We start from the raw sequence: 16,051 nt of genomic DNA, 5'->3' as shown, positions 1-16,051 counted from the left end.
TCTCTTCAACAAATGGTGGTGGGAAAATTAGACAGCCACATGCAGAAAAATGAAACTGGACCATTTCCTTATACCACACACAAATAGACTCAAAATGGATGAAATACCTCACTGTGAGATAGGAATCCATCAAAATCCTTGAGGAGAACACAAGCAGCAACCTCTTCAACTTCAGCTGCAGCAACTTCTCCCTAGGAACATCGCCAAAGGCAAGGGAAGCAAAGGCAAAAATGAACTAACTATTGGGACTTCATCAAGATCAAAAGCTTTTGTACAGCAAAGGAAACAGTTAACAAAAACCAAAAGACAACTGGCAGAATGGGAGAAGATATTTGCAAATGACATATCAGATAAAGGGCTAGTATCCAAAATCTATAAAGGGCTCAGCAAACTCAACACCCAAAGAACAAATAATCCAATCAAGAAATGGGCAGAGGACATAAACAGACATGTGTACAAAGAAGACATCCAGATGGCCAACAGACACATGAAAAAGTGCTCAACATCACTCGGCATCAGGGAAATACAAATCAGAACCACAATGAGATACCACCTCACACCACTCAGAATGGCTAAAATTAACAAGTCAGGGAACAACAGATGCTGGTTAGGATGCGGAGAAAGGGGAACCCTCCTACACTGTTGGTGGGAATGCAAGCTGGTGCAGCCACTCTGAAAAACAGCATGGAGGTTCCTCAAAAAGTTGAAAATAGATTTACCCTACGACCCAGCAATTGTCTTACTGGGTATTTACCCTAAAGATACAAATGCAGTGATCTGAAGGAGCACATGCACCTGAATGTTTATAACAGCAGTGTCCACAATAGCCAAACTATGGAAAGAACCTAGAACCTACCTGTCCATCAACAGATGAATGGATAAAGAAGATGTGGTATATATATATATATTTATACACACACACACACACACACACACACACACACACACACACACACACAATGGAATGCTCTGCAAATGGTATGCAAATGGAATACTATGCAAATACTATGCAAATGGAATACTATGCAAACGAAATGAAATCTTGCCATTTGCGATGATGTCGATGGAACTAGAGGGTATTATGCTTAGCGAAATGAGTCAATCAGAGAAAGACAATTATCATATGATCTCTCTGATATGAGGAAGTTGAGAGGCAACGGGGGGGTTTGGGGGGTAGGAAAAGAATAAATGGACCAAGATGGGATCAGGAGGGAGAAAAACCATAAGAGACTCTTAATCTCACAAAACAAACTGAGGGTTGCTGGGGAGAGAGGGGTAGGGAGAGGGTGATGGGGTTATGGATATTGGAGAAGGTATGTGCTATTGTGAGTGCTGTGAAGTGTGTAAACTGGTGATTCAGAGACCTGTACCCCTGGGGCTAATAATACATTAAATGTTAATAAAAAATTTTTTAATTTTTTTAAATTATTTAAAAATAATAAAAAAAAAGACAGAACCCAAGAATGACAGAGAAAACAGATTTACAGAGACAATCTATAGAAACAAGGACTTCTCAGGCAACATGCTGTCAATAAAAACTTATCTTTCAATAATCACTCTCAATGTGAACAGCCTAAATGTTACCATAAAACAGCGCAGGCTTGAAGACTGGATAAAATGACAGGACCTATCCATATGCTGTCTACAAGAGGCACATTTTGAACCTAAAGATACATTCTGACTGAAAGTGAAGGGATGAAGAACCATTTTTCATGCCAGTGGGCCTCAAAAGAAAGCTGGGGTAATGATTCACATAGCAGATAAATTAGATTTTAAACTAAAGACTGTAGTCAGAGATACAGAAGGACACTACACATTCTTAAAGAGTCTATGAACCAAGAATATCTAACAACTATAAATATTTATGCCCCCAATATGGGAGCAGCCAACTACATAAGCCAACTGTTAATCAAAATAAAGAGTCATATTGATATGAACACATTAATCGCAGGGAATCTTAACACACCACTCTCAGTAACAGATAGATCATCTAAGCAGAAAATCAATAAGGAAACAGGAGCTTTGAATGACACATTGGACCAGACGGACCTCACAGATATATACAGAACATTCCACCCTAAAACAACAGAATACACATTCTTCTCGAGTGCCCCTGGAACTTTCTCCAGAATAGACCACATACTTGGTCACAAATCAGGGCTCAACTGATACCAAAAGATTGAGATTATTCCCTCCATATTCCCAGACCACAATGCTTTGAACTGGAACTCAACCACAATAAAAAGTTTGAAAGGAATACAAACACTTGGAAGCTAAAGAGCATCCTGCTCAAGAATGTTTGGATCAACCAGGAAATCAAAGAACTTAAACAATTCATGGAAACCAGTGAGAATGAAGACACATTGATCCAAAACCTATGGGATATGGCAAAGGCAGTCCTAAGGGGGAAATACATAGCCATCCAAGCCTCACTCAAAAAAATTGAAAAATCCCAAGTACACAACTCTCTTTACACCAGAGCTGGGTTTTTTTTTAAACAATTTTTAAAAATGTGTTATATCCTGAGTGGGAGATTTAAAAGAATAGTGCTTAATCCCACTAATTCTTCCTCTTCTGAGTATAATCCATCTTCCCAATCATTCCCCATTCATTTTACTGACTCCCTGAAATGAAAACTTGCAAAGAATAAAATAGTTTACTCAAGGATACTGGGGGAGAGTTTCAGGATCAGTTTTGGGGATTTTCATTCATCTTGCCGAAACTTCAGATCCTTGCAGTTGTCAACTACCCCAAATCCCTGAATCTGTCATCATCAGATTTTTTAGAGAAATTGTAGAATGGCCTTATGCTTTATGGATTGAAAAAAAGCCTCAGCTGAAGGAAACCTTGAGAAAGTCACACACACACCAAAGGAAACAGAAATAGTCAGTTCATGCCAGACTGCCGAAAGCAGAGAACAAAGCAAGTAAAGGTTATTTACATCGAGTAATACAGGGGCTGGGGATAGGGCTTTGTAATATGCTAATCACTATTTCAAATTAATTCTCAGTCTGCAGTGGCTCAAAACCATCTCGATTTATTTGTAGTTGGCAACCAGTAATAATTAATTAATAATACTCAGTATTAATACTTCATACTCAGTGTTAATACTTCATAATACTTGGTATTAATTTGCATTAACACCCAGTATCAATATTTAGTATTAATACTTTATAATATTAATGCATTTGTATTAGTACTCAGTATTAATACTTCATAATATTAATATATTTATATTAGTGCTCAGTAAAGCACTTTGTATTAAGTGTATACTTACTATTAGGTAAAACATTTTGTGTCTACCCATGTATTAAGTACTTTATAAGTATTATTTATACTAACCCTCACTCCTGCCCAGTGAACAGGATCTTTTATTATATCCATATTACATTGGATGAGAAAAGTGAGGCTTATAAGGGTTTACATAAATCAAAGTTCGGGCAGGAAAAAAAATAATCTCTTTCAAGCATTTGTATAAAGTGTTTAATGAAAAATCCCTTTGGCCTCCTTTACCTAATTGTGAGTGGAGCTAAAAGGAACAATAGGGAATCAGCAAAAGCTGGAGTTGTGGAAGGTCCACTGTCAAAATCATGGCTCTGCAGTAAAGGCATGGGGACTAACTCCCTGTCCTCAGATCTCCTGCTAGTTTCTCCCATTGGGTAAACTATTCAGATATCAAGGGGAAAGGTAACCTAGTTGCTGTATTTGGTGGAGGTAAGCAGTGCAGAGAAAGATGGAAAATGGATCTGGAATGGAAAAAGTGAATGATCTCTGTTACATGGCTGCATGGCTTGCTGATGGTCATTCAGTAAGAATGACTTGAAAGCTCACATTATGTAAGATATGATAGGCACAAGGGACCTTCTTTATTATTGTGCCTGAGACAGGTCCTAGAAATGAAATAGAATATCTTACCTATCCATAGCCTACCTTTGGCAAGTTCAGCCTTCAACCTGTGAGCCTGAAAAGAAAGTGGAAACCAGAGATGAGTAGAACTAGCTACCCCCAGAGCTCTCTTAGATTAATAGTGGTAAGTGAGCAGGGCTGGCCTTATTCAGGGATTATGATCTTAGCGGCTGAAGAAAATTACACAAAGCAAAAGTGCTTGCCTCCCTGCTTTCTCCCAAGGCAGTGATATACCTCAGTTTCAATAGAGAAGACAAAGTCATTATTTTAGTTTCACCACCATCCTCATTTGAACTTTGATCCCCCTTGCACCCTGAGAGCCAATATAATATGGAAGCAGATCCTTTATACTTGGAAAGTATATTTTTATTATACTAATAATAAAAATAATAATAATACAGTACAACTCAGCAAAGCATCATATAGCCTTTTTAGTATATTAATTTATATTTAAATGATTTAACTCATTGTTTCTTGGCCTTTTGGTAAGATCAAGTGTAAATGATTTAACTCAAGGAACTTTTCAAGAAGTCCAGTGAAGTAAGCAAGACAGATATTGTGAGCCCCATATATAGATGGTCCTTAAGTGACAGAGATGGGATAAGACCTATAAAAAAATTTGAGTGTAGTTAACACACAATGTTACATTAGTTTTAGCTTTGCAACTTAGTGATTTGGTAAGTTTATACTTTATACTATGTTCACGACAAGTATAGTTATCATCATCCCATTACACTGCTATTACAATATCATTGACTGTATTACTTATGCTCTGCGTTTTATTCCCTTGGCTTATTCATACCATACCTGAAAGCCTGTATCTCCCTCTCTCCTTCACCTATTTTGCTCAACCTCCTACTACCCTGTCCTCTGGCAAACATCAGTTTGTTTTCTGTTTGTATTTCTGATTCTGCTTTTTGTTTATTCATTTTTTTACATTCCATTTATGAGTGGAATCCTATGGTATTTGTCTTTCTCAGTCGGACTTATTTCACTTAGCATAATACCCTCTAGGTCCATCCATGTTGTCTCAAATGGCATGATGTCATCCTTTCTCATGGCAGTGTAATATTTTCAGTGTCTACGTGCCTGTGTGTGTGCACACACACACATGTATTTTCTTTATCTATTCATCTATTGATGGGCACCTAGGTTGCTTCCATGGTTTGGCTATTATAAATAATGCTGAAATAAACATAGAAGTTCATATATCTTTTTAAGTTAGTGTTTTTGAGATTGAAAAAAGATAACAGAGGAGAAGGGGACCCTATTTCAACCAGTCCCCTGAATTGAGCTGGATATCTACCAGACCATTCTGAATACCCGCAAAATCAACCTGAGATGTAAGAAAATATATCTGGATCACTATAAGCAGAATATCTCCAGTGGCTGGTCTCAAGGTATGAAGCAGGGATCCATGATTTTGCAGGCAGATATCAGAAGTTAAATAGAAGGGGAGGGAGCCTCCAGGATCCTGTGCTCCTGGAATGCAAAACCTCCCCATGCTGGGGACCCAGTAGAGATTCACAGACCTGTAGCAGTGGGGAAAGGATTTTAGGGTAGCCCCCAGGACTGAAACCTGTAGCTGCAGGGGCACGTGTGTGAACTGAGGGCAGCTTGCAGTTTTAGAAGTACAAATTGGAGAGATGTGCCCAGCCCTGGAAGCAACAGCTGGGTATGCTGCTGTGGGACACACAACCCAGGAAGCTGCAGTTTTTAGCAGCACAGACAGAAACTGAGACAGTGTGGCCTGGAGAGCGCAGTGAAGAGCAGACTGTGATCTCTGTGTTCTGAGACAGAGGTTTTGATATGGTCACTTCTGCTCTGACTCTATGAAGAGATGCATAAAGCCACCAGGGAAAGCCACCAGAGAACATAGGCCCCAAAAAACTGGTTTTCACTGAGCCCACTCCCCCAACACTGGGGGCAGGGCAAAGCTGCCCAAACAGGTTTGCCTGAGTAACAGTGCAGTGCCCCCCACGCCCCTGCCAAGATATGCTGGAAGAACAAGAGGCCAACAACCCTAAGGTCCCTATAAAACAGGTGCATCTTGCTTGGGTTGTGGTCAATACTTCAGTCTCTGTACATTCTATCAACCATCCCTCAACAGAATGACAAAGAGGAGGAACCCCCAATGAAGGAAAGAATCAGTGACTGGATTCTGCCACAGAAATTATAGATATGGATATAACCAAGATGTCAGAAATAGACTTCAGAGTAACAATTATGAAAGTGATATCTAGGCTTAAGAAAAAAATTGATGACAATATAGAATCTCTAAGGGCAGAAATGAGATCTAATCGGGCCAAACTTAAAAATGCTATGAATAAAATGCAGTCTGAACTGGATACTCTGACTGCCAGGGTAAACGAGGCAGAAGAATGAATTAGTGAGTTGGAGGATAAGATGACAGAAAAGAAGAAACTGAGATGGCATGGGAAGAACAAATTAAAACCCAAGCAATCAAACTGAGAGATATTAGTAACTCAGTGAAATGTTCTAATATCAGAATTGGGAACCCTGATGGGGTAGAGAGAGAGAGGTCTAGAAGATATAGTTAGGAAAATCATAGCTGAGAACTTACCTGATCTGGGGAAGGAAACAAGCATTCATGTCCAGGAGGCAAAGAGGAGCCCTCCCAAGATCAGTAAGAACAGACTGATATCACAACATATAATAGTACAACTCGCAAATCTTAGAATCAAGGAAACAATCTTGAAAGTGGTGAGGGAGAAGAGACTTCTTATGTGCAGAGGGAGGAACATCAGAATAATGTCAGATCTGTCCACAGAGACCTGGCAATCCAGAAAGGGCTGGCAAGACATATTCAGGGTACTAAATGAGGAGAACATACAGCCAAGGGTACTTTGTTCAGCAAGGCTCTAATTCAAAATGGCTGGAGAAATAAGGAGCTTCCAAGACTGGCAAGAACTGAAGAATATGTGACCACCAAGCTGGCCCCACAAGAAATAGTAAGGGGGGGGGGATTCTATAAAAGGAGAAAGACCCCAAGAGTGATATAGAACAGAAATATACAGAGACAATCTATAGAAACAAAGACTTCATAGGCAACCTGATGACAATAAAATTATTATCTTTCAGTAATCATTCTCAATATGAACAGCCTAAAGGCTCCCATGAAATGGCACAGGGTTGCAGATTGGATAAAAAGACTGGCCCCACCATATGCTGTCCAGAAGAGACTCATTTTGTACCTAGAAATACATTCAGACTGAAAGTGAAGGAATGGAGAACAATTTTTTCATGCCAACAGACACCAAAAGAAAGCTGGGGTAGCAATTCTCATATCAGACAAATTGGACTTTAAGCTAAAGACTGAAGTCAGAGATACAGAAAAACACTACATCATTCATAATGAGTCTATCAAATAAGATAGACAATATTTAAATCTAACAATTATAAATAGCTACGACCCCAACATGGGAGCAGAAAAAATTCATAAGCCAAATGTTAACCAAAATAAAGAGACATATTGATAAAAATATGTTAATTGTAGGGGACCTTAACACTCCATTCTCAGCAACAGACAAATCATCTAAGCAGAAAATCAACAAAGAAACAAGAGCTCTGAATGATGCACTGGACCAGATAGACCTCATAGATATATATAGAACATTCCACCCTAAAATAACAGAATAGTCATTCTTCTCGAGTGCACATGGAACTTTCCCCAGAATAGACCACATATTGGGTCACAAATCAGGTCTCAACTGATACCAAAATATTGAGATTATTCCCCGCATATTCTTAAATGACAATGCTTTGAAACTGGAACTCAATCACAAGAAAACATTTGAAAGAAATTCAAACTCTTGGAAGCTTAAAGACCATCCTGCTTAAGAATGTTTAGGTCAACCACGAAATCAAAGAACTTAAAGAATTCAAGGAAACCAATGAGAACGAAAACATGTTTGTCCAAAAACCTATGGGACACTGCAAAGGCAGACTTAATGGGGAAATACATAGCCACCCAAGCCTCACTCAAAAAAAAAAGAAAAAAGGAAAAAAGGGAAAAGAAAGAAAGAAAAGAAAAAGAAGAAAAAAAATCCCTAATATACAAATTAACTCCACACCTTAAAGAACTGAAGAAAGAACAACAAATAAAGCCTAAACCACACACAACAAGTGAAGCAATTAAGATTAGAGCAGATATCAATATTTAGAAGCCAGAAATATAGTAGAGCAGATCAATGAAACTAGAAGCTGGTTCTTTGAATGACTTAACAAGATTGATAAACCACTGGCCAGATTTACCCAAAAGAAAAGAGAAAGGACCCAAATTAATAAAAAATATGAATGAAAGGGGAGAGATCATGACTAACAGCAATAGAATATTGGTTTCTAAAGAAAAACAATATTTGTTTCTAATACAATACTGTTTCTAATAGAAACAAAAATTAGAAATTATTATCAACAACTCTATGCCAATAAATTGAGCAACTTGGAAGAAATGGATACCTTCCTGGAAATGTATAAACTACCAAGACTGACACAAGAAGAATTTGAAAACCTGAATAGACCAATAACCAGTAACAAAACTGAAAAAAATGATCAAAAACCTCCCAAAAAACAAGAGTCCAGGGATTGATGGATTCCCTGGGGAATTATACCAAACATTCAAAGAAGAAATAAAAATGCTGGTGGAATTTTGATCAGGATGGCATTGAAAGTATAGATTGCTCTAGGCAGTATAGACATTTTAACAATGTTTATTTTTCCAATCCATGAGCATGGAATGGTCTTCCATCTTTCTGTGTCTTTCAATTTCTTTTATGAGTATTCTGTAGTTCTTTGAGTACAGATCCTTTACCTCTTTGGTTAGGTTTATTCCCAGGTATCTTATGTTTTTATTTTGTGTGTGTGCTATAGTAAATAGAATCAATTCCCTCATTTCCCTTTCTATTTTTTCATTGTTAGCATATAAGAAAGCAACTGATTTCTGTACATTGATTTTGTATCCTGCCACATTACTGAATTGTTGTATGAGTTCTAGTAGTTTTGGGGTGGAGTCTTTTGGGTTTTCCATATAAAGTATCATGTCATCTCTGAAGAGAGAGAGTTTGACTTCTTCATTGCCAATTTGAACACCTTTTGTTTCTCTTTCTTGTCTGAGTGCTGTTGCTAGGACTTCTAGTACTATGTTGAATGAGTGGCAAGAGTGGGCATCCTTGTCATGTTCCTGATCTCAAAGGGAAGCCTGTCAGTTTTTCCCCATTGAGGATGATATTCGATGTGGGATTTTCATGGATAGATTTTATGAAGTTGAGGAATGTTCCCTCTATCCCTATACTTTGAATTGTTTTAATCAGGAACAGATGCTGTATCTTGTCAAATGCTTTTTCTGCATCAATTGAGAAGACCATGTGGTTCTTCTCTCTTATTGATTTGTTCTATCACATTGATTGGTTTGTGAATGTTGAACCACTCTCTCATCCCATGGATAAATCCCACCTGATCATGATGAATAATTTCTTTAATGTACCATTGGATCGTATCAGCTAGGATCTTGTTGAGAATCTTAGCATCCATATTTCAGGGACATTGGTCTTAAATTCTCCTTTTTGGTGGGGTCTTTGCCTGGTTTGGGGATCAATGCTGGCTTCATAAAAAGAGTCGGGGAGTTTTCCTTCTGTTTTTATTTTTTGAAACAGCTTCAGAAGAATAGGAATTATTTCTTCTTTAAATGTTTGGTAGAATTCTCCAGGGAATCCATCAGGTCCTGGGCTCTTGTTTTTTGGGAGGTTTTTGATCACTGCTTCAAACTTGTTACTAGATATTGGTCTATTCAGGTTGTCAATTTCTTCCTGATTCAGTTTTGGAAGTTTGTAGATTTCCAGGAATGCATCCATTTCATCTAGGTTGCTTAACTTATTGGCATATAACTGTTGGCATTAATTTATGATTATTGTTTCTATTTCCTTGGTGTTAGTCATGATCTCTACCTTTTCATTCATAATTTTGTTAATTTGGGTCCTCTCTCTTTCCTTTTGGATTAGTTTGGCCAATGGTTTATTGATCTTATTGATTCTTTAAAAAAAAAAAACAGCTTCCAGTTTTGTTGATGTGTTCTATTGTATCTCTAGTTTCTATCTCATTGATCTCTGTTCTAGTCTTGATTATTTCCCTTCTTGTGTGTGGGGTTGGCTTAATTTTTTATTGATTCTCCAGTTCTTTAAGGTGTAAAGAGAGATGATGTATTCTGGATTTTTCAATTTTTTTGAGGGAGGCTTGGATGGCTATATATTTCTCCATTAGGACTGCCTTTGTTGTATCCCATAAGTTTTGGACTGAAGTGTCTTCATTGTCATTGGTTTCCATGAATTGTTTAAGTTCTTCTTTGATTTCCTGGTTGATCCAAATATTCTTAAGCAAGGTTGTCTTTAGCTTCCAAGGTTTCAATTCCTTCCAAACTTTTTCTTATGGTTGAGTTCCAGTTTCAAAACATTGTGGTCTGAGAGGGCACGTATTGCATGGAGCACTGGGTGTAGTGCATAAACAATGAATTCTGGAACACCGAAAAGAAATAAAATAAAATAAAATGAAATGAAAAAAAAGAAATAATACCTATTCCTTTGAAGATATTTCAAAAAATAGAAACAGAAGGAAAACTTCCAAACTCATTCTATGATCAGAATTACCTTGAATCCAAAACCAGGCAAAGACCCCACCAAAAAGGAGACTCTCAGACCAATATCCCTGATGAATATGAAAGCCAAAATTCTCAACAAATCCTAGCTAGTAGGATCCAACAGCACATTAAAAGGATTATCCAGGAGGAGAAGCAAGATGGCAGAGGAGTAGGAGACCTAAATTTTGTCTTGTCCAAGGAATTCAGGTAGGTAGTTATCAAACCATTCTGAACACCTACAAACTCAACAGGAGATTGAGGAAAAGAATAGCAGCAATTCTATAAATAGAAAAGTGACTACTTTCTGGAAGGTAGGACATGCAGAGAAGTGAATCTGAGGCAATATATGGGAAGATAGACCATGGGGGACAGGAGTCTCTGTCAGACAACTACTAGCAAGTGATAGAGCATCAGAGCACAAAATCCAAACTTTTAGTTAAAGGTCTGCTCTGGTGAGGGACGTTGCTCAGGTAACCTTGTGGGCAGTGGAACTCTCACTGGGACAGTGTGGTGTCAGGATCCTCAGGGTCACAGGAAAACCAGGAGTGCTGCAGTATGGCAGAGCTCCCAAGTATCGGAGCAGGGAGGCCAGCTGCAAAGATGGTGCTGAGGAGGGGACTCTCAACTTGGGGTTGCCATAAACCATGACCTGAGGCACAGTTGGGTGACTACTCTTCAAGCAGGGACCCAACAAGTGGCAGATCCATGGAGACCCCCCCCAACCTTCCTCCACCAGGAGGAGCAGCACAGGATCATGCCTCAGGAATCTGCTAGGTTTGGAGACTCCAAGCAGGGCCATGTGCCAGATATAGAAATGCTTGGTCACAGGATGGGTGAGAACAGAGTACAGCCAGAGACTACAGAGACAGGAATGATGTTCTTGGGGTGCTCACAGAGGAGCAGGGCCCTGAGCTCTTGGCTCCACGAGGGCTAGAGATTGGGAACCCCCATTTTCATTCTCATCCTCCAAAGCTGTATGGAAAGCTTTCAGAGAACAAAAGCTACCAAGAGCAAACCCAAGCACATTGCTTAGCCTGGCCCCTGGCAAGGGCAGTGAAATCCCACCTTGGACAGATATTTGAGAATCATAGAACAGGATATATATATATCTCCTGTTCTATGATTCATATATATATATATATATGAATCATAGAACAGGAGATCAGCAAGAATATCCAGCAAAGATAAAGTTTACAGATAAAATAGAACTGTAAAACTCTAGCACTAGAGGAGTACAGCACATAGAATTCATCAATTTTTTCCCTATAATTTTATTTATCTATTTTTAATTTTTTTATTAACATATAATGTATTATTAGCCCCAGGGGTACATGTCTGTGAATTTTCAAGTTTACACACTTCACAGCACTTATGATAGCACATACCTTCCCCAATGTCCATAACCCCACCACCCTCTCCCTACCCCCTACCCCCAGCAACCCTCTGTTTTGTGAGATTAAGAGTCTCTTATGGTTTTTCTCCCTCCCAAACCCATCTTGTTTCATTTATTCTTTTCCTACACCCTAAACCCCCCACGATGCATCTCCACTTCCTCATATCAGGTAGATCATATGATAGTTGTCTTTCTCTGATTGACTTATTTCGCTAAGCATAATACCCTCTAGTTCCATCCACGTCATCACAAATGGCAAGATTTCATTTATTTTGATGGCTGTATAGTATTCCATTGTATATATGTATCACATCTTCTTTATCCATTCATCTGTTGATGGACATCTAGGTTCCTTCCATAGTTTGGCTATTGTAGACATTGCTGCTATAAACAGAATTCATCACTTTTTCCTGTAATTCATTATATTTTGAAGTTACTTTTTTGTTTTTTTTCTATATTCTGAATTTTTCATCTTTCCAATATTAACCAACATCTTATCAATTCCTTTTTTTAAATGTTTTTCATCTTTACAGTCATATTCTATCACTTCATTGTATTTAATCTCACTTTTTGTATATATGTTTTTCTTTCCTTAAAATCTTGAGATACAATTCCTTCTAACAGACCAAAATATACCCTAAATCTAGTGTATGGCTTTATACTAGTCTCCTGCCTGATCACATTCTCCCTTTATAAAAAAAATTTTTTCTTCCTTTTTTTTCAAACAACTTCTTATCAATTCCTTTTTTTTTTTTTTAAGATTTCATTTATTCATCCGACAGAGAGAGAGATCACAAGTAGGCAGAGAGGCAGGCAGAGAGAGGGAAACAGGCTCCCTGCTGAGCAGAGAGCCCAATGCAGGACTCGATCCCAGGACCCTGAGATCATGACCTGAGCCGAAGGCAGCGGCTTAACCCACTGAGCCACCCAGGCACCCATCAATTCCTTTTTTAAAACATTATTAATTTTCATCTTTACATTCATATTCCATCCCTTCATTGTACTTACCCTTATTTTTGTAGATATATAAGTTTTTCTCTCTTTAAAATTTTGGGAAGCATTTTCTTCAAAAGACCAAAATATACCCAAAATCTATTGCGTTGCTCTATTCTATAAACCAACCTGATCATGTTTTTTTTTTTTTTTTCATTTTTTTTCCCTTTCTTTTATGCCCAGTTGTGGATCTTTTCTGATTTGCTTAGTGTATATTTTTCTGGTGTCATTGTTACCCTTTAAGCATTCTGTTCTCTTATTCATCTTTTCTTCTCTGGACAAAATGACAAAATGGAAAAACTCAGCTCAAAGCACACACACACACACACACACACGACAGTACCAACTGCCAAGGTCTTAAACAATATGGACATTAGTAAGATGCCAGAATGAGAGTTCAGAAAGACAATTACAAGGATAATAGATGGTCCTTAAAAAGCATAAAAGATACTACAAAATCCATTTCTGGAGAAATAAAAGAACTAAAATCTAACCAAGTCAAAATAAAAAAGTTTATTAATGAGGTAGAATCAAAAATGGAGGCTCAAACACCTAGGATAAATGTGGCAGAAGAGAGAATTAGTGATACAGAAGACCACATGATAGAGAATAAAGAAGCTGAGAAAAAGAGAGAAAAACAACTACTGGACCATGAGGGGGAGAATTGGAGAGATAAGTGATACCATAAGACAAAACAATATTAGAATAATTGGGATTACAGAAGAAGAAGAAAGAGAGAGGGGGGCAAAAGGTATATTGGAGGAAATTACAGCAGAGAATTTCCCTAATTTGGTGACAGAAACAAGCATCGAAATCCAGGAGGCACAGAGAACCCCCCTCAAAATCAATAAAAATAGGTCCACACCCCATCATCTAAAGTAAAATTTAAAAATCTCAGTAACAAAGAGAAAATCCTGAAACCAGCTTTGGACAAAAGGTCTGTAACGTACAATGGTAGAAATATTACTGGCAGCAGACCTATCCATTGATACGTAGCAGGCCAAAAAAAATGGCATGATATATTCAGAGCACCAAACAAGAAAAATATGTAGCCAAGAATACTATATCCAGCTAAACTGTCATTGAAAATAGAAGGAGAGATAAAGGGGTGCCTGGGTGGTTCAGTGGGGTAAGCCTCTGCCTTCAGCTCAGGTCATGATCTCAGGGTCCTAGGATTGAGCCCTGCATCAGGCTCCCTGCTCAGTGGGGAGCCTGCTTCCCCCCTCTCTCTCTGCCTGCCTCTCTGCCTACTTGTGGTCTCTGTCTGTCAAATAATTAAATAAAATCTTTAAAAAAAAAAAAGGAGAGATAAAAACCTTCCAGGACAAACAAAAACTAAAAGAATTTGCAAACACCAAACCAGCCCTACAGGAAATATTGAAAGGGGTCCTCTAAGCAAAGAGAGACCCTAAACGTAACAAACCAGAAAGGAATAGAGACAATATACAGTAACAGTAATCTTACAGGCAATACAATGGCACTAAATTCATATCTTTCAGTAGCAACCCTGAATGTATATGGGTTAAATGCCCCAATCAAAAGACACAGGGTAACAGAATGGATTAAAAAAAAAAAAAAGACCCATCAATATGCTGTCTGCAAAAACTCATTTTAGACCCAAAGACACCTCCGGATTGAAAGTGAGGGGGTGGAAAACAATTTACCATGCTAATGGACATCAAAAGAAAGCTGGAGTGGCAATCCTTATATCAGATAAATTAAATTGTAAGACAAGGACTATAATAAGAGATGAGGAAGGACACTGTATCATACATAAAGGGTCTGTCCAACAAGAGGATCTAACAATTTTAAATATCTATGCCCCTAACATGGGAGCAGCCAATTATATAAACCAGTTAATAACAAAATCAAAGAAATACATTGGCAATAATACAGTAAGAGTGGGGGACTTTAACAACCCCCTCACTGAAATGTATAGATAATCTAAGCAAAAGATCAACAAGAAAATAAAGGCCTTAAATGATGCACTGGACCAGATGGACATCACAGATATATTCAGAACATTCCATCCCAAAGCAACAGAATACACATTCTTCTCTAGTGCACATGGAACATTCTCCAGAATAGATCACATCCTGGGTCACAAATCAGGTCTCAACCAGTACCAAAGGACTGGGATCATTCCCTGTATATTTGCAGACCACAATGCTTTGAAACTAGAACTCAATCACAAGAGAAAAGTTGGAAAGAACTCAAATACATGGAGGCAAAAGAGAATCCTACTAAAGAATGAATGGGATAACCAGGAAATTAAAGAAGAATTGAAAAAATTCATGGAAACAAATGAAAATGAAAACACAACTGTTCAAAATATTTGGGACACAGCAAAGCTGGTCCTGAGAGGAAAGTATATAGCCTTACAAGCCTTTCTCATGAAACAAGAAAGGTTTCAAGTACACAAACTAAGCCACAACTAAAGGAGCTGGAAAAAGAACAGCAAAGAAAGCCTAAACCCAGCAGAAGAAGAGAAATAATAAAGATCAGAGCACAAATCAATAAAATAGACACCAAAGAACAGTCAAACAGATCAATGAAACTAGGAGCTGGTTCTTTGGAAGAATTAATAAGATGGATAAACTCCTGGCCAGACTTACCAAAAAGAAAAGAGAAAGGATCCAAATAAATAAAATCATGAATGAAAGAGGAGCAATCACAACCAACACCAAAGAAATACAAACAATTATAAGAATATATTATGAGCAACTGTACGCCAGCAAATTTGACAATCTGGAAGAAATTGATACATTCCTAGAGAATATAAACTACCAAAATTGAACCAGGAAGAAATAGAAAACCTGAACAGACCCATAACCGGTAAGAAGATTGAAGCAGTCATCAAAAATCTCCCAACAAACAAGAGCCCAGGGCCAGACAGCTTCCCAGGGGAATTCTACCAAACATTTAAAGAAGAATTAATATCTATCCTCCTGAAACTGTTCCAAGAAGTAGAAATGGAAGGAAAACTTCCAAACTCATTTTATGAAGCCAACAGTACTTTGATCCCAAAACCAAAGATCCCATCAAAAAAGAGAATTACAGACCAATATCCTTGATGAACACAGATGCAAAAATTCTCACCAAAATACTCG

This window comes from Enhydra lutris, unplaced genomic scaffold (assembly GCF_002288905.1).
Source record: "Enhydra lutris kenyoni isolate GAN:26980312 unplaced genomic scaffold, ASM228890v2 scaffoldscaffold21, whole genome shotgun sequence".
Lineage (NCBI taxonomy): Eukaryota > Metazoa > Chordata > Mammalia > Carnivora > Mustelidae > Enhydra > Enhydra lutris.
This window is presented reverse-complemented; position numbering follows the sequence as displayed.